The sequence below is a fragment of the Somniosus microcephalus genome, chromosome 16, assembly GCF_052327205.1.
Source record: "Somniosus microcephalus isolate GS21.2 chromosome 16, FLI_Smic_1.0, whole genome shotgun sequence".
Lineage (NCBI taxonomy): Eukaryota > Metazoa > Chordata > Chondrichthyes > Squaliformes > Somniosidae > Somniosus > Somniosus microcephalus.
The window spans coordinates 21,582,528-21,600,644 of record NC_141002.1 but is presented as its reverse complement, the minus strand read 5'-3'; the positions used below and the strand labels follow the sequence as shown (position 1 = coordinate 21,600,644).

At 46.5% G+C, this 18,117-nt stretch overlaps 1 protein-coding gene across 3 annotated transcripts in view; it reads right to left on the bottom strand.

Moving 5' to 3' along the window:
* Positions 1 to 9,560, bottom strand: part of cntn1b (contactin 1b) — a 1,036,112-nt gene extending 1,026,552 nt beyond the window's left edge. For all 3 annotated transcript variants that reach the window (XM_086008675.1, XM_086008680.1, XM_086008681.1), the window contains exon 1: positions 9,475 to 9,560. The gene's annotated coding sequence lies outside the window, so the exon portion shown is untranslated. The remainder of the gene's footprint in view (positions 1 to 9,474) is intronic.
* Positions 9,561 to 18,117: the final 8,557 nt, after the last annotated feature.

The following is an 18,117-nucleotide window of genomic DNA, read 5'->3' as shown; positions in this document are numbered from 1 at the left end:
AATCAGGTATTGCAAGGGCAAAAGTCCATAAAAGGATCCATTTTCAAGCCTTTCGTTTCAGGGGAGCTCCACCAGGTTAAAATCATGCGAGCTGGACTAGCAGACTCAACCACTTCAATAACGCATTCCCATACTGTTTTCACAACACCTTTCCTGCGACTGTGCCAATGAATCACTGGCCCACTGCCCCACTTCGTATTTCCCTCCAGAATGTCCCCTTCCTCACAGGAAGGCCCTCAGCATGAATGAATCCTGCCCTGGCAGATACCTGGCTTACGGCTGTCATTTCTCCATCATAGAAGCCGCACGGCCTGGTGACTATCACTTGCCCTGCCTAAACAATTGCTGCTGTGGGGTAGGTCTTACCGCCAAGTGGCACTGTAGCATCTTTCTTCCCCCCCCCCCCCCACCTCCCCATTCCTCTGGTACCTGCTTTCTTCCAGTAAATCACCCTTTTCCATCCCTCTCGTCTCTGTTACACTCTGTTAGGTACCATCCTCCCAAGCCCATGCTGACATCTTCACTGAGCTCTCCTCTCCCTTTAGCCAATGCACCGAGCAACTTATGCTTGGTGATTTTGACTTATATCTAAACTCCCCTCGGCCCTTCTTCTCTGACTTCTCAAACTTCCTGTTCTCACTTCATTTCACCCTTTCATGTAAACTTTCCCACCCTCACTCACGGCCAGTCCCTCAAAACTTCTGCACACTCAAGATCTCAAATGTCAGCCTTGACTCAGTGGTAGCACACGTGCCTCCGTTAGAAGATTGTGGGTTCAAGATCCACTCCAGAGACTTGAGCGTGGAATCTAAGGTGACATTTTAGTGCAGCACTGAGGGAGTACTGCACTGTCGGAGGTGCCATCTTTCAGATGAGATGTTAAACCGAGTCCCCGTCTGCCCCCTCAGGTGGACATAATTCGGAGAGCAGGAGAATTATCCCCGGTGACCAGGCCATATTTATCCCTCCCTCAACCAACATCACTAACCCAGATTAACTGGTCATTATCTCATTGCTGTGCGCAAATTGACTGCCGCGTTTCTTATATTCCAACAGTGACTACACTTCATAAGGTTTTTCATTGGCTGTAAAGTGCTTTTGGGCATGCTGATATCATGAAAGGCACTATATAAATGCAAAACAATAACTAGTGACCACTTCAGTATCTCCTGTTGAAGTTATGGCAGGAGATCAGGAGAACCTCTGCAGAATTTTACTCCTTTGGATTCATCTTACATTTGTGCCCCTCTACCATTTGATCAACCAACTGAAACAATCACTATTTACCCCATCAGAACCCTTCATAATCTTGAAGACTTCAATCACTCCTTAGTCTTCTGAACTAGAATGGTAAAAAGAGCCCTACCTTCTCAAGTTTCTCTTCATAACTGTAACTCCTCATCCCTGACAACTAAACCCACACTGCACCTTCTCCACCGCTTTTATATGCTGCCTATGATGGAGTGACCAAAACTGTACACAATACTCCAATAGCAGCCTACAGACTTGTACAAGTTCTACATTACCTGCCCACTTTTATATTGTGCCTCTAGATACAAAAACTAAAGATGGAATTTAAATCTTCTTTTAAATAGCCTTATCTACTTAAACTGCTACCTTTAATTACCCCTGCACCTGCACACTGGGATCCCTCTGCTCCCCTACTTAAAATCTTGGAATTTAAGGTGCGCTTTCTTTCCCAAACCTACAAAATGCATTTCCCTACATTTAACTGCATCTGCCACCTAACTGCCAATTCAAATGAGTATGTTTATGTCGTACTGCACAATACAGGTCATAATTTGCCATACCCAATACGATATTGCCATTAAATGTTGGCATCATTTCCTGAATTCCCAAGTCTAAAGTAAGATGGCCTACCCCGTGGAAAACACACCATAACTTTCCAATCCGGCAGAAACGTCCCTTTGCCTTTAATCTTTGCTTTCCATCCTCCAACCACCTCCCTATCCAACTGAATACACCGACTTTAATTTCCTGTACCATTAATGTTGCTGTAATTTTAAAGGTAAAAGATACCACGGCAGTATTTGAAGAGCAGGGGAGTTCTCCCTGGTGCCCTGGCCAACATTTATCCCTCAACCAACATCACAAACAGATTATCTGGTCATTCGGCTCATTGCTGTTTGTGGGAGCTTGTGGAGCACAGATTTGCTGCCATGTTTCCTACATTACAACAGTGACTACACTTCAAAAAGTCCTTCGTTGGCTGTGAAGCGCTTTGGGTGTCCTGAGTATGTGAAATGCACTATAGAAATACAAGTGTATCTTTATTGTGCCAAAAGACACCAATGTTTACCAGATGTGTCTCTTTAAATCCACAAGGGCTAGTTGCTGCATAGACACATAGAAGACAGGAACAGGAGTAGGCAATTCGGCCCCTCGAGCCTGTTCCGCCATTTAATGAGATCATGGCTGATCATCCAAATTCAGTACCCTGTGTCTGCTTTCTCCCCATATCTCTTGATCCCTTTAGCCTTAAGAAATATATCTAACTCCTTCTTGAATATATTTAATAAGTTGGCCTCTACTGCCTTCTGTGGTAGAGAATTCCACAGGTTCACCACTCTCTGGGTGAAGAAATTCCTCCTCATCTCTGTCCTAAATGGCTTACCCCTTATCCTTAGACTGTGACCCCTGGTTCTGGACTCCCCGACCATCGGGAACATCCTTCCTGCATCTAGCCTGTCTAGTCCTGTTAGAATTTTATAAGTTTCAAGGAGATCCCCTCTCATTCTTCTAAACTCCAGCGAATATAAGCCCAGTTGACCCAATCTCTCTTCATACGTCATTCCTGCCATCCCAGGTATCAGTCTGGTGAATCTTCGCTGCACTCCCTCCATGGCAAGAACATCCTTCCTCAGGTAAGGCGACCAAAACTGCACACAATACTCAAGGTATGGTCTCACCTAGGCCCTGTACAACTGCAGCAAGACATCCTTGCTCCTGTACTCGAATCCTCTTGCTATGAAGGCCAACATACCATTTGCCTTCTTAACCGCCTGCTGCAACTGCATGCTTACCTTCAGCGACTGGTGCACAAGGACACCCAGGTCTCATTGCATTTCCCCTTTTCCCAATCTAGTGCCGTTCAGATAATAATCTGTCTTCCAGTTTTTGCCACCAAAGTGGATAACCTCGCATTTATCCACATTATAATGCATCTGCCAAATCACCCAATCTGTCCAAATCATACTGGAGTGTCTCTGCATCCTCTTCACAGCACACACGCCCACCCAGCTTTGTGTCGTCTGCAAACTTGGAGATATTACATCTAGTTCCCTCGTCTAGATCATTAATATATATTGTGAATAGCTGGGGTCCTAGGACCGATCCCTGCGGTACCCCAGTAGTTACTGCCTGCCACTCGGAAAGAGACCCGTTTGTTCCAACTCTTTGCTTCCCGTCTGCCAACCAGTTCTCTATCCAAGTCAGTACCTTACCCACAATCCCATGTGCTTTAACTTTGCACGCCAATCTTTTACGTGGGACCTTATCGAAAGCCTTCTGAAAGTCCAAATACACCACATCCGCTGGTTCTCCCTTATCTATTCTACCAGTTACATCCTCAAAAAATTCCAGTAGATTAGTCAAGCATGATTTACCTTTTGTAAATCCATGTTGACTTTGTCCGATCCTGTCATTGTTTTCCAAGTGCTCTGCTATTACATCTTTTATAATGGACTCTAGCATTTTCCCCACTACCGATGTCAGGCTTACCGGTCTATAATTCCCCGTTTTCTCTCTACCACCTTTTTTAAATAGTGGGGTTACATTAGCTACCCTCCAATCCATGGGAACTATTCCAGAATCTATAGAATTTTGGAAGATGACCAGCAATGCATATACTATTTCTAGGGCCACTTCCTTAAGTACCCTAGGATGTAGATTATCAGGCCCTGGGGATTTATCGGCCTTCAATCTCGTCAATTTCCCTAACACCATTTCCCTACAAATACTGATTTCATTCAATTCCTCCCTCTCATTAGACCCTATGTTCTCTGAAATCTCTGGAAGGTTATTTGTGTCCTCTTTTGTGAAGACAGAACCAAAGTATCTATTTAATTGGTCAGCCATTTCTTTGTTCCCCATTATAAATTCCCCTGATTCTGACTGCAAGGGACCTACGCCTGACTTCAATCTTTTTCTCTTCACATATCTATAAAAGCTTTTTCAGTCAGTTTTTATGTTCCCTGCAAGCTTACTCTCATATTCTATTTTGCCCCTCTTAATTAATCTCTTTGTCCTCCTTTGCTGAATCCTAAACTGCTCCCAATCCTCAGTTTTGCTGCTTTTTCTGGCCAATTTATATGTCCTCTCCTTGGATCTTATGCTATCCCTAATTTCCCTTGTTAGCCACGGTTGAGTCACCTTTTTTGTTATTTTTTATACCAAACAGGGATGAACAAATTCTGTAGTTCATCCATATGATCTTTAAATGTTTGCCATTGCCTATCCACCATCAACCCTTTAAGTAACATTCCCCAATCCATCCTAGCCAACTCGCACCTCATACCATTGTAGTTTCCTTTATTTAAATTCAAGACTCTAGTCTCTCAGTCAACTGCTTCACTCTCCATCTTAATGAAGAATTCTATCATATTATGATCGCTCTGACCCAAGGGGCCTCACACAACAACATTGCTAATTAAGCCTTTCTCATTACATATTACCCAGTCTAAGATGGTCTGATCTCTAGTTGGTTCCTCGACATATTGGTCCAGGAAACCATCCCATATACACTCTAGGAATTCCTCCTTCACAGTATTGTTACTAATTTGGTTAGCCCAATCTATATGTAGATTAAAGTCACCCATGATAACTGCTGTCCCCTTATTGCACGTGTCTCTAATTTCCCGTTTAATGCCATCCCCAACCTCAGCATTACTGTTTGAGGGTCTGTATACAACTCCCACTAATGTTTTCTGCCCCTTGGTATTTCTCAGCTCTACCCATACAGATTCCACATCAGAGCTAATATCCTTCCTTACTATTGTGTTAATCTCCTCTTTAACCAGCAATGCTACCCCACCTCCTTTTCCTTTTTGCCTGCCTTTCCTGAATATTGAACACCCCTGGATGTTGAATTCCCAGCCTTGGTCATCCTGGAGCCATGTTTCCGTAATTCCAATTACATCATATCCGTTTACATCTATTTGCGCAGCTAATTCATCCACCTTATTACAAATGCTCCTCACATTAAGACACAAAGCCTTCAGGCTTGTTTTTTTTAAACACTCTTAGTCCTTTTAGAATTATTATTTACTGTAGCCCTGTTTGGTTTACACCCTTGATTTCTCTGCCTTCCACTTTTGCTTTTCTCCTTCCTGTCGTTTGCTTCTATCCTTGCTTCCCTTTCCTCTGTCTCCCTGCACAGGTTCCCAACCCCCTGCCATTTTAGTTTAAACCCTCCCCAACAGCACTAGCAAACACTCCCCCTAGGACATCAGTCCCGGTCCCGCCCAGGTGCAAACCGTCCAGTTTGTACTGGTCCCACCTACCCCAGAACCGGTTCCAACGTCCCAGGAATTTGAATTCCTCCCCCTTGTACCATTCCTCTAGCCACGTATTCATCTGAAATATCCTCCTATTTCTACTCTGACTAGCACGTGGCACTCGTAGCAATCCTGAGATTACTACCTTTGAGGTCCTATTTTTTAATTTACCTCGTAACTCCCTATATTCAGCTTTTAGGACCTCATCCCGTTTTTTACCTATATCGTTGGTACCTATATGCACCACGACTGGAGGTCAATTAGAGGCTAACTGCTCTTAGTTAAATCTACAGGTCAATTAGACCATATTTTCTCTCACTGCAGTAGCTCAGCTGAAACCGGATTTTTTTTTTTTTTTTTTTTTTTTTTTTTTTAAAAAGTGACAAAAGTTTTGCAAATGTGATGCTTGAAGTACGATGAATATGTTTTAACACAGAGCTTAGGATTGCTGTCTTATCAAACTGACAGATCTGGTAGACCAAAGCCCCGCGTTTGTTCTCTGGAAGCCTTTATTTATCAGAGAAACAAAATATTCAGCAGGCGCAGAGATAAATAAAATTTATAAGTAAATGAGCAAAGTATGATTTTTGAGACTTTGGAACAGCTAATGACAGGATTGGGTAGGAAGTGAGAAACCAGCATAGTTTACTGATGGAAATTTGAACTTGTTAAAAAAAATAAAAGAAAGCAAATTTGTATGACATTTAAAATGAGTTTTTTTTATTGGATGTTTTCACTGATTAAATATCCCAGGTTCCTCTTCTGTGGTTCTGGTTCCAATGCCATGCTCCAAGTTGGCACCAAGCACCAGTATTTATATCAAATACATACGAAGCAGAAGCGGCTTCTCAAATGCCATGAGGTTTCTTCAGCTGCGTTTTATGGTTGGTGGGACCCACAAGTGGACACCAAGGGTTCACGTGCAGCGATGGCTTTTGGCGTGCAACGTTGTACAACACCCCCCATTCCATTTGTCCGTTGTGCTCTGCCCCATAGGGCAAGTCCTAGCCAGAGTCTCGCATACAAGATTCGTGAGCCACGTACTAGGGAAGATTAGCCGAGGTGGTTTCCCACTGCCTTCCTCGTGGTTTAACATCTTCAGAGTACCTTCTCCATGGTGGGCTGCAACCAAGGCTAATGAGCCCTGCCCACCCTTTACAATGGGCAAGGCCCAGCCGCACCCATCGAACGCATGTACCCTCACCGGAACTCAACCCACTATTCAGATTCAGTTGTTGGGGCCGAACCCCACATTAGGTGGGCGATTTTGCCAGCCCTGGGGAGGCGGGTATGGAGGCAGGACTGCTGGGAAAATCTGGGAGCGGGTACCCATCCCGCCCCCAACCCGCCTCCGTGCCATCTTCCCAGGAGGTGGGCACCCGACCCGCGCCGGATCCCATCGCCGAGGCGGGAAGGGGATTAGTGCCAATTAACAGGTAGTTAACAGGCAGTTTTTTGGCTAATCTCTAAAGTGTGGACTTCCCGACGGCTCCGAACCTCGCCAGGGTCAGCGAGGCGAGCCGTGGATCTGCGGGGGTCGGAGGGGCCGAAAAGTGCGCTGTGCAGGTGAGTGATGAGTGCAAGTGTGGAGAGGTAAGTGTGTGAGGTGACTAAAATGTTTTAATAAGATTACTTACCTTTACTTCTTCCTCCAGGCTTCATCCTTTTAGGCTGCAGACCAACTCATCTCACCGGCAGAGAAAGCAGAATGGCCGCTACATTCTTAAATGCAGCAGCCTTCTGCTCAGGAAGGCTTTCTAAGGGAGTCTTGAGTAAAGGACTCAATAACTTCGAAGACAGATTGTCAGTGTTTGACAGCTTCACAGAGCTGTCAAACAATGACAATTAAACTGTCAAGAAATCTTGACGGATGAAACATCATACGCTGATGTTCCCCGTCACCGGCTTTCCCGTAATTGGCCCGCTAAGCCCGCTGGGCGGACTTAACAAGGTCAATCAAGGGAAAATAGCGTGGGTTGGCCGGACGTCGATGGAGGCGGGACTAAAACCCGACAAGCAGCAGTCCCGCCTCAATCACGTCCCCATTGATAAAATCACCCCCAATGTTTCACCAAAATCCTGGCAAGAACCCCAACCAAGTACCCAATCTTAAAGACCTTCTTTACTCTATGAGCTCATGGGGGTCTGATATCAAATCCAGACCTTTATTTTACTTGGATCTGTCTCGAGCTTTCCCAAGATTGATTCTTTTATGTTCACATTTGTTCTTGGTGGTTCTTATTCAAGCACTGGTAACATTTTCACATTGCCTCCTGAGACTTTGGTCCACAGAGTGCAACACAGAACACACACCAGACTTATTCATGATGATTTAGGGTAAGGGCTTAGCCCCTCCCCCCCCTTTTCCATATTCACTGCACACCGGGTAATCCAGTGTGCAAATCCAGGGAAATCTCCCCACACTGTGTTAACAGAATTTGTTCTTCCACAGTGCAGCTCACTAAGTTAGAGGACAATAGAAGGGCACCAGTGTTAAATTGGAACACAATATATTGCTCTGCTGGTGAGATTCCTGGTAGTGACTAGCAGAGTATATTCTGTGTTCTAATTCAGCAACAGGCAGGTTACAAGGGAGATGCAATTATCAGCTCGCCGTCCCTACCCACCCAACCAGCCAGATGATGCTTATTTGATATTACTCACCTGGTAGCTCATTGGGAAAGTTCAGACACATTCCCTGGAGTGAACAAGACAGATGAGGGCAAATGTAGAAGAGAATCAGTTCACCAAAGTACTACCCAGAGCGGGTCCGGGGGGGGGCGGGAAAGAGAGGAAGAGGGAAGGGAAGGGGAGGGGCTGAGGGAAGGATAGAAAAGAGTGGCAGGCCTCAAATTTACTCCTGACTGCCCAGGTGGTTAGTGGTATCAGCAATGAGTAATCACTATCACAAGCATTCCTCCCACCTATATTGAGCACTGTGCTTCTCCAAACTCTCTGCAATGGTCCTGCTTCCGACGTTCCCTTGTACTAAAATACAGAAATCCAGAGACTGTTAAGGGATGGCAGAATGCCAACCAGAGAATGCAGTAAATCAAATGATCTTGCACCCCCTGCACCAGATATCCACCATAAATGCAGACAAAACTATTTAGTAATTATTTTTGTTGCAAAATTCAAAGGTAGTTTATTACTCACCCATTTTAAAATATGGGGTTGATGAGAGACAGTAACCAAAATTTTACACACAAATTGGGTGGGTGTTGCCAATATATAGATTGTTCATAATGTGTGGTTCACTCTCCCGTTGATAATCGTTCTCCTTGTAGTGTGCTGGATCATGAACCCAGCATGTTACTAACACACTGGCACACTCCCGAGTGAGAAGCACACACCCACACTGATTTATAACACAACCAAGCATTTAGTTGCAATGAATGTGTCCAAGGCTGGGCTTTAAGACATATTTTGAATGGATAGAATATAACTTCAATTTTTAATTTTAATTGCAGATTATTTTTCCACCCACTTGTAGTATATATTTACATTGTGTCCCAATTTATAAAGCTGGGGGGAAAAAAAGCCATCTCCTGTCGCAATATTTCAGAAATTCAACCCCACTGTCCGGTCAAGGCGTTACCTTGGACAGCTCCCCTCCCCGAGGCACCGCCTCATCTTTTACATCTATTTTACAAAAGTGAATGAAATAAATGCAATTGCTCCTTAAAGACTTTTATACATAGATTTTACTGATTTTTTAAAACTATACGTGCAACTTTGTACGGTGTTCAAACAGTACTTAAGTAACAAGCGAGCAGCATCAGATAGAATTGCATTAAAAATAAAATGGAATGAATTGAAATGCAAGGTTGAAATTAAGCACAGCAGGAGTTGCTACTCCGGCGACTGCCGTTAACGCTGTGCAAAAAAAATCCAGCTCATTCCCGTACCTTAAAATAATCCGAGCTGCATTTTCTTTCTCACTTTTTTTTGCACTTACCGGTAAGGGTTTACACGCCGTGCTGGAGTCGGGATTGGAAGTGGCACACTGCACACCTGAAGCAAGCCGGCTCTTCCCCCGGTCAAGCGAACCTGAGCCGGGGCTGACAGCTCGCGCGCCCTGCCCCCTGCCATCCTGATTGACAGCCGGTTGCCAGGCAGCGGCGGCCCTGATTGCCTGGGCGCGGCGTCAATCAAGGGCGCGTCGGCCTATCAGCTTGCAGGCTGAGGGGAGGGCGGGACCGCTTGGGCCCCGACTGCTGCAGCAACTCGCCGGCTGCGTCAAACGGGACCCGGTCACTGCATCAGCAGCAGGAGGACCAAGTGCAACAGGAGCGGCACTGCGGAGGAGCCGCAGCCCAGCGGTGACAGGGGCAGTTAGCAGTAACACGGACACCAAACCCGTCCCCCTTTAAAGCAGCAAAAGTGCAAAAAGTCAGTTGCAACGAGGAAACTGACACGATGCAAAAATGCAACAGAAATCAGGGCGGTAAAATGCAAGCATCCCATAAAACTGCATCGCATCCATCCTTTCCAGCTGCACCTGGATTGCGTCATGGCATTGCAGAGAACTTACAGTCAGACCCTGAGGAGTAGCCCATCCTCCATCTCTTTGATGCCCAGGGGTTGCCAGCATCAGTTTAAGCCCATTGCAGCCACCAGGCAGTTAATCTCAGGAGAAATGCCCATCCTTTTTTCTTCTCCCCCCGCCCCCCCCCCCTTCCTTAACATCAGCTGCAGCACCCCCCCCCCCCAGTAAAATCAGCCCAATTTGTAGGTCGGAGCAATTTTTCGGTTTAGCGAGCCGTGTCATCTAGGGGAATGACTGGCGAACACTGGGTGAGAGTCGGTGACTATCACAGCCCAATGCTGCCCCACAGCACCCTCTGCACCGCACCAACTAATGTGTGACTGAACTGTTGCAGCGCTGGGCGGGTGCAGTGAGATCCAAGTGGGATCATTAACTCGCTGATCCAACACCCCGGGAGGAATGGATAAAACGGAGAGAACAAAAGATCAGATCATGAGTGTATAAGCATGCAATCATCTGTATCATAATACTGGCAACCTAGCAATTGTATCACAGCAACATGTTGCTAGGAGCAACATCAGAAGGAAAGCAACTGGGCACGATGCCCCCCTCCAGAAAACTGCACAGACATCAATATTCTGAACATACAGAGATCATGCAGCCAATCTGCCCTCAATATCATCGCAACACATCAGCAACATCACGACAGAGATTCAGAACAATGGGATATACCTGGAAATTGACTTTAAAAATTCATTCTCGGGATGTGGGCGTTGCTGGCAAGGCTGGCAGTTGTTGCCCTATCCTCGGTTGCCTTGAGGTGGTGGTGGAATTTCTTGAACCACTGATAGCAGTTTGATACAACTGAGTGGCCTGCTAAGCCCGAGGGCAGTTAACCACGTTAATTGTGGGAATGGAGTTACATATAGACCAGACCGGGTAAGGACGGCAGCTTTCCTTCCCTAAAGGGCCGTTGGAGAACCGGTTGGCTTCCTGGTCACTTTTACTGACAACCAGCTTTTTTTCAAACTGAATTCAAAGTCGCAAACTGCCACGGTGGGACTTGAACTCATTCTCTGTATTACTAATTCACTGCCATACCCTTAAGTGAATATTTCGTATCCTAGCAACCCAGAGTCAAAAGTTAAGTCGAACAGCCCTTGGCGCACCTGGGTGTCCCTGGAGATGGAGCATGCGATGTCCACCGGCACGCTTGAGGCCTTCCGCGACCAGTGGGCACCGGAGGGATTGGAGTGCTTCATCATCCCCCCCACACCCGAAAGCAAATTTTAATTTGATTTGTTGAGTTTACTTTAAAAGTTTTGAATTAAGTTACAGTTTATGGGGTGTGCCCCTTTAAGAAGGGGCACTTGCTTCCCTTTCATTGGTGATGACATCAGTCATCAATCAAAGTTATCAGCCAATAAGAAGTAGAACAGTAGTTGGACAGCAACAGAACCACTGAGATACCCTGAACATAGAAACATAGAAGATAGGAGCAGGAGTAGGCCATTCGGCCCTTCGAGCCTGCTCCGCCATTCAATGTGATCATGGCTGATCATCCAAATTCAATACCCTGTCCCTGCCTTTTCCCCATATCCCTTGATCCCTTCAGCCTCAAGAAACATATCCAACTCTTTCTTGAATATATTTAATGAACTGGCCTCCACCGCCCTCTGTGGCAGAGAATTCCACAGGTTCACCACTCTCTGGGTGAAGAAATTCCTCCTCATTTCAGTCCTAAATGGCTTACCCCTTATCCTTAGACTATGACCCCTGGTTCTGGACTCCCCGGCCATCAGAAACATCCTTCCTGCATCTCGTCTGTCCAGACCTGACAGAATTTTATAGGTTTCGATGAGATCCCCTCTCAATCTTCTAAACTCCAGTGAGTATAAGCCCAATCGACACAATCTCTCCTCATACGTCATTCCTGCCATCCCAGGTATCAGCCTGGTGAATCTTCGCTGCACTCCCTCCATGGCAAGAACGTCCTTCCTCAGGTAAGGTGACCAAAACTGCACACAATACTCAAGGTGCGGTCTCACCAAGGTCCTGTACAACTGCAGCAAGACATCCTTGTTCCTGTACTCGAACCCTCTTGCTACGAAGGCCAACATACCATTTGCCTTCTTAACCGCCTGCTGCACCTGCATGCTTACCTTCAGCGACTGGTGCACTTCCCCTTCTCCCAATCTATTGCCATTCAAATAATAATCTGCCTTCCTGTTTTTGCCACCAAAGTGGATAACCTCACATTTATCCACATTATAGTGCATTTGCCATGTTTCTGCCCAATCACCCAACCTGTCCAAATCGTACTGGAGTTTCCCGACATCCTCCTCGCAGCTTACCCTCCCGCCCAGCTTTGTGTCGTCTGCAAATTTGGAGATATTACATCCAATTCCCTCGTCCAGATCATTAATATATATTGTGAACAGCTGGGGTCCTAGGACCGATCCTTGCGGTACCCCACTAGTCACTGCCTGCCACTCGGAAAACGACTCGTTTATTCCAACTCTTTGCTTTCTGTCCGCCAACCAGTTCTCTATCCAAGTCAATACCTTGCCCCCAATCCCATGTGCCTTAATTTTGCACGCTAATCTCTTGTGTGGGACCTTATCGAAAGCCTTCTGAAAGTCCAAATACACCACATCCACTGGTTCTCCCTTATCTATTTTACCAGTTACATCCTCAAAAAACATAGCAACCGAACCACTGAGATACCCTGAACATAGCAACAGAACCACTGAGATACCCTGAACATAGCAACAAACCAGGGAGATGGTTCCACAGAGAGAGGGTAGCTTCCAGTACTTTGCCCTCGTATTGCAACAGTGACTACATTTCAAAAGTACTCCATTGGCTCTAAAGTGCTTTGGGACGTCTGGTGGTCGTGAAAGACGTTATATAAATGAAAGTCTTTTTTTCTTTCTTGTAGCTATTCTTTATATGTGAGCCTGCACATTGAGGGTTGGGAGGATATTTGGTCATGGGGAGCATCACATGAAAGCTAAACCATTCCCTGTCCTCACTCGATATGCACACAGGCACCTCTAGCAGGGCCACTGGGAAACCATCAATATGATGAAATATGGTGCCAAATAATGCAAGCAGTGGATAGATGTCAACCAGCATCAGCACAAGTATTAGTGGGGATACAATGATGTCAATTTTCAACTGCACCCCGCCCCATTTTCCAGTGTAAACAAAGCAGCTGGCAGTTGAAACTTGGGAAAAAATGGCCCACCAATTGGCCGCCTGAGGCCCACTCGATGTGTGGTTTTCAGGCAGGCCTAAAAATGGGCAGCCAGTGCTCCCGCCCGAACCAGGTGGGAGCCCAATTGTGTTTGCAAATCGGAGTCCTGCGCCGAGTGCAGTATCCTGTTTCCAATGATCAGTAGCAGTGGATGGAGTATGTGCCGAGCACTCTCTGCCCTGTGGTACCAGGCATGGAGCCGCCTAACCAGCAGTACTTAAAGGGACCACTGCAGGCCGCTCAAAAAACAGGTCATTTTCAGGAGTGAAAGTGTGGCCCTCCGCCGATATCACTCCCCCCAACCCGCCACCTTTCACCTAATTACCCCGGCTGGGCTCCATACGAGCTGCTTGGAATGTGCGAGTACCCCACCAATGGTTGGGCCTCTCTCTGCAGCCGACACCCTGCCCACTTTGGGCGAAACGTCCTAACCTCCCCCTGTGGATTAGTTTGGAGCATAAACCTCACAGCAATATGACCGAAGGAACACTGCCCAGGCACCAAGTCAAAGCAGCAGTAGAAGTTCTTTAGTATCAGTCGTGCAGAGCAGTAGTAGTAATATAAGATAATTAATTAGATTAGTGTATAATTTTACATGTAATATTTAGGCAACTCCAGCACTTGAGGACATAATGTAGGCTGGCACTCCAGTGCAATATTGAGATGATGCTGCATGGTCAGAATTGCTATCTCTCAAATGAGACTCTGGAAAAACTCTCTCCCAACTCACTTACAACTGCACTTACAAAATCCCAACTGTCCAGCCTTTGGCTCTCCATTCACCACGACATTTCTGCAGCTACCGATCTGCTCAAAACACCCTCACCACCGCCGTTGATGCCCTTGTCCCTATTAAAATCTTTACTCTCACTCACCCTGGCCGCTCCCCCTGGTACGGCCCTCATCTTCGCTCCCTTAAGTCCAAGAGACGCAGACTTCAACGGATATGGCGGACAACTGGTTTAGCCATTCACCGCCTAATCTGGCTGGACCACATAAAGCATTATTGGGTCCTGCTCTCGTCTGCCAAAATTGCTCACTATTCCAGGATCATTCTGGAATTCAAAGATAAACCCCGGCCTTTTTTTCTCTACTATTAAAGATCTTCTTAAATCCCTCTCCCGTCTCCTCCACCCTTACCTCCGATAACAAGTGTGAGGAGCTCATGGACTTCTATGTCTCTAAGATTGAGACCATCCGATCAGCTGCCTCTGCCACTTCCCTTCCTTCCCTTAGCCCACCAGGCCAAACCTCCTCTAAGGTTCCCCCCTACCCTAGCCCTGAACTCGTATTTTCCTCCAGTCTCTCCGATCTCCCCTCATGACCTCTCCGCGCACATCTTGTCCATGAGATCCACTTTCTGCTCCCTCGACCCTATTCCCACTAAACTGCTAACCACCCAACTTCATTTTCTGGCTCCCATGTTAGCTGATACTCTTAATGGTTCTCTCTCCTCAGGTACTGTCCCCCTCTCCTTCAAATCTGCCGTCATCACCTCTCCCCCAAAAAACAATCCTTTACCCCTCCGTCCTTGCAAACTACCACCCCATCTCCAACTTCCCTTTCCTCTCCAAAGTCCTTGAACGTGTTGTCGCCTCCCAAATCCGTGCCCATCTTTCCCGCAATTCCATGTTTGAATCCCTCCAATCAGGTTTCCGCCCCTGCCACAGTACCAAAATGGCTCTCATCAAAGTTACAAATGATAGCCTATGAATACTATGACAAAGGTAAACTATCCCTCCTCATCCTTCTCGACCTGTCTGCAGCCATTGACACAGTTGACCACTCCATCCTCCTCCATCGCCTCTCCACCATCATCCAGCTGGGTGGGACTGCACTCATCTGGTTCCATTGTTATCTATCTAATCATAGCCAGAGAATCACCTGCAATTGCTTCTCTTCCTGTTACTGCATCGTTATCTCTGGTGTCCCCCAAGGATCTATCCTTGGCCTCCTCCTATTTCTCATCTACATGCTGCCCCTCGGCGACATCATCCGAAAACACAGCGTCAGTTTCCACATGTACGCCAACCACACCCAGCTCTACCTCAGCACCTCTTCTCTCGACCCCTCCACAGTCTCTAAATTATCAAACTGCTTGTCCGGCATCCAGGACTGGATGAGCAGAAATTTCTTCCAACTAAATATTGGGAAGACCGAAGCCATTGTCTTCGGTCCCTGCCACAAACTCCGTCCTTCTCCCTCGCATCTGTCTGAAGCTGAACCAGACTGTTCACAAACTTGGTGTCATATTTGACCCAGAAATGAACTTCTGACCACATATCCACACCATAACTAAGACCGCCTGTTTCCACCTCCGTAACATCGCCCGTCTCCGCCCTTGCCTCAGCTCATCTGTTGCTGAAACCCTCATCCATGCCTTTGTTACCTCTAGACTTGACTATTCCAATGCACTCCTGGCTGGCCTCCCACATTCCACCCTACGTAAACTTGAGGTCATCCAAAACACAGCTGCCCGTGTCCTAACTCGCACCAAGTCCCGTTCACCCATCACCCTTGTGCTCGCTGACCTACACTGGCAACGCCTCAATTTTAAAATTCTCATCCTTGTTTTCAAATCCCTCCATGGCCTCGCCCCTCCCTAAGTCTGTAATCTCCTCCAGCACCCCCCGGCCATATCTGCGCTCCTCTAATTCTGGCCTCTTGAGCATCCCTGATTTTAATCTCTCAACCATTGGTCATTGTGCCTTTACATGCCTAGGCCCTAAGCTCTGAAATTCCCTCCCTAAACCTCTCCGCCTCTCTATATCTCTTTCCTCCTTTAAGATGCTCCTTAAACCCTATCTCTTTGACTTGCCCTAATTTCTCCTATGTGGCTCGGTGTGAAATTTTGTTTGCTAACGCTCCTGTGAAGCACCGTGGGATGTTTTACTGCGCTAAAGGTGCTCTATACATCCAGGTTGTTGCTGTTATTGACTGAGTTCCTGCCGACTACTGATGTACACAAAAACAGGCTAATTGGTGATCCAGCTCAGTGCTGTTTGTGGGATCTTGCTGTGCACAAAATGGCCACCACATTTGTCTACAAATAACAGGCTCTTCATGTCAAAGTCATTCACTGTGTACAAAGCCCTTTGAGATGCTATTTAAACATAAATCTTTGCATGTAACTGACAGGATCTTAACAGGTAAAATAAGTCTAACCAGAGGTACCTAAGCACCTGAAAGTACAAAAGAAACTTTAGCTTCAAAGGGGAGGTAATCTGTAATCGGATTACCAATTGGGGTTGTGGATTTTAGTGTCACTGCTTATAAATGCAATCCGTCTCACTGAAATTGCTTGACATGTAAAATCTTCAAAATTTTATTAAAAGCCACTGATCTCTCCCGACGAAGAAAACGAAGAGAGAAAAAAGTGGAATTGCCAAAGATCTGAAATAAAAACAGAAAATGCTGGAAATACACAGCATTTGAAAAGACAGGTTTGGGTTGTGAGACCCTTTCTCAGAATCCAATTACCCTGATGACTAAGCTGCTGCTGCTTCCTACTCTCACCCTGATTTTGAGAATTACATTAACTGTGCTTCCAATTCCCATCCATCCCTAACTTTTATGTGCTTCATCTCCAGCTCTTCCCTTCCTGGACCTCTCTCTCTCTCTCAAATTCTGGCGGTGGGTTTTCCACAGACATTTGCTGCAAGCCCACCCTTTCCCACAACTACCTAAGAGTACGCTTCTTCCCTCCCTGCTTCCTGTAAGGACTCCATCCCGTTCTCACAGTTCATCCAGCTCCATCACATCTGCTCTGGTGACTCTTGCTTCCCACCAGGGTTTCTGAAATGCCCTTTTTCCTCTGCCAAGGCTTCCCCCCGACAGTAATTGAGAGGATCCTTAACCGGATCTGCTCCGTTTCCTATGTCTCTGTACTCATTCCCTCCCCTCACAACGATGGTATAATCTCCCTTGGCCTTGCCTTTCAGATGAGCCTCATTGGGGTAGAACTTCACCCCAACGCCTCCACATTCGCCATATCATTTGATATTTCCACCACCTGCATTATATTTACCACATTACAACAGTGACTACACTTCAAAAGTACTTTGTTGGCTGTAAAGCTAAAGCACTTTGGAACGGCCTGAGGTCGTGAAAGGTGCTATATAAATGCAAATCTTTTTTCTTTCACTTACCACATGATCCAACCACCAAGTATGTTTTCACCTCTCCTCCCCTTTCCACTTGTAAAAGGGAATTGATGTAAAAAGACTACTGAGCGCTTGGTTTGAGTATAAAACAAGGATTTAATCAACTGTTTCAAAACCATGAGATTCTAGTTACATCACTAGTTCCTGGTTACAGAAACATCCTGAGCAAGCTGGGCCCACGCCCGAGTATTTATACTCCTTGGACGGCGCCACCAGCTGGCCGCCCAGTGTTACTTCATGATTCATGATAAGATTCATGACATCCTTCCCGCCTGAAAGTTTTGGAAGTCCAATGACTTCCTTCTAGTGGATTAGGCAGACCACGAATAGGCGCAGTCTTTTAGATCTTCGCTTGTGGCTGGAAGGCATGTCTCCTCGGACCGTGTCTTGGTCCCTGTGTCGCTTGGTCCGTACTGGTAGATCAACAGGGCCCGTGTTGCCTTGATCGACCTGCGAAAGACTGGGGAGATCATGACTCCGGGTGCGGGTCCCCACAGGCACAGAGCTGGCGTCATCTTGGTTGGTAGCCGAGGACTGACCGGTGTCCTGTCTTCGGGTGGCCATCCCATGGGAAGCGCTCGGCTCCCTGAGTTGATCCGGTGGAGTAGCCGGCAGATCCCTTGATGTCCCAGGTAGGGCATCATCCTCAAAGGGGCGCAGAGCGTCGGCATCATTACCATGGGTTCCTCT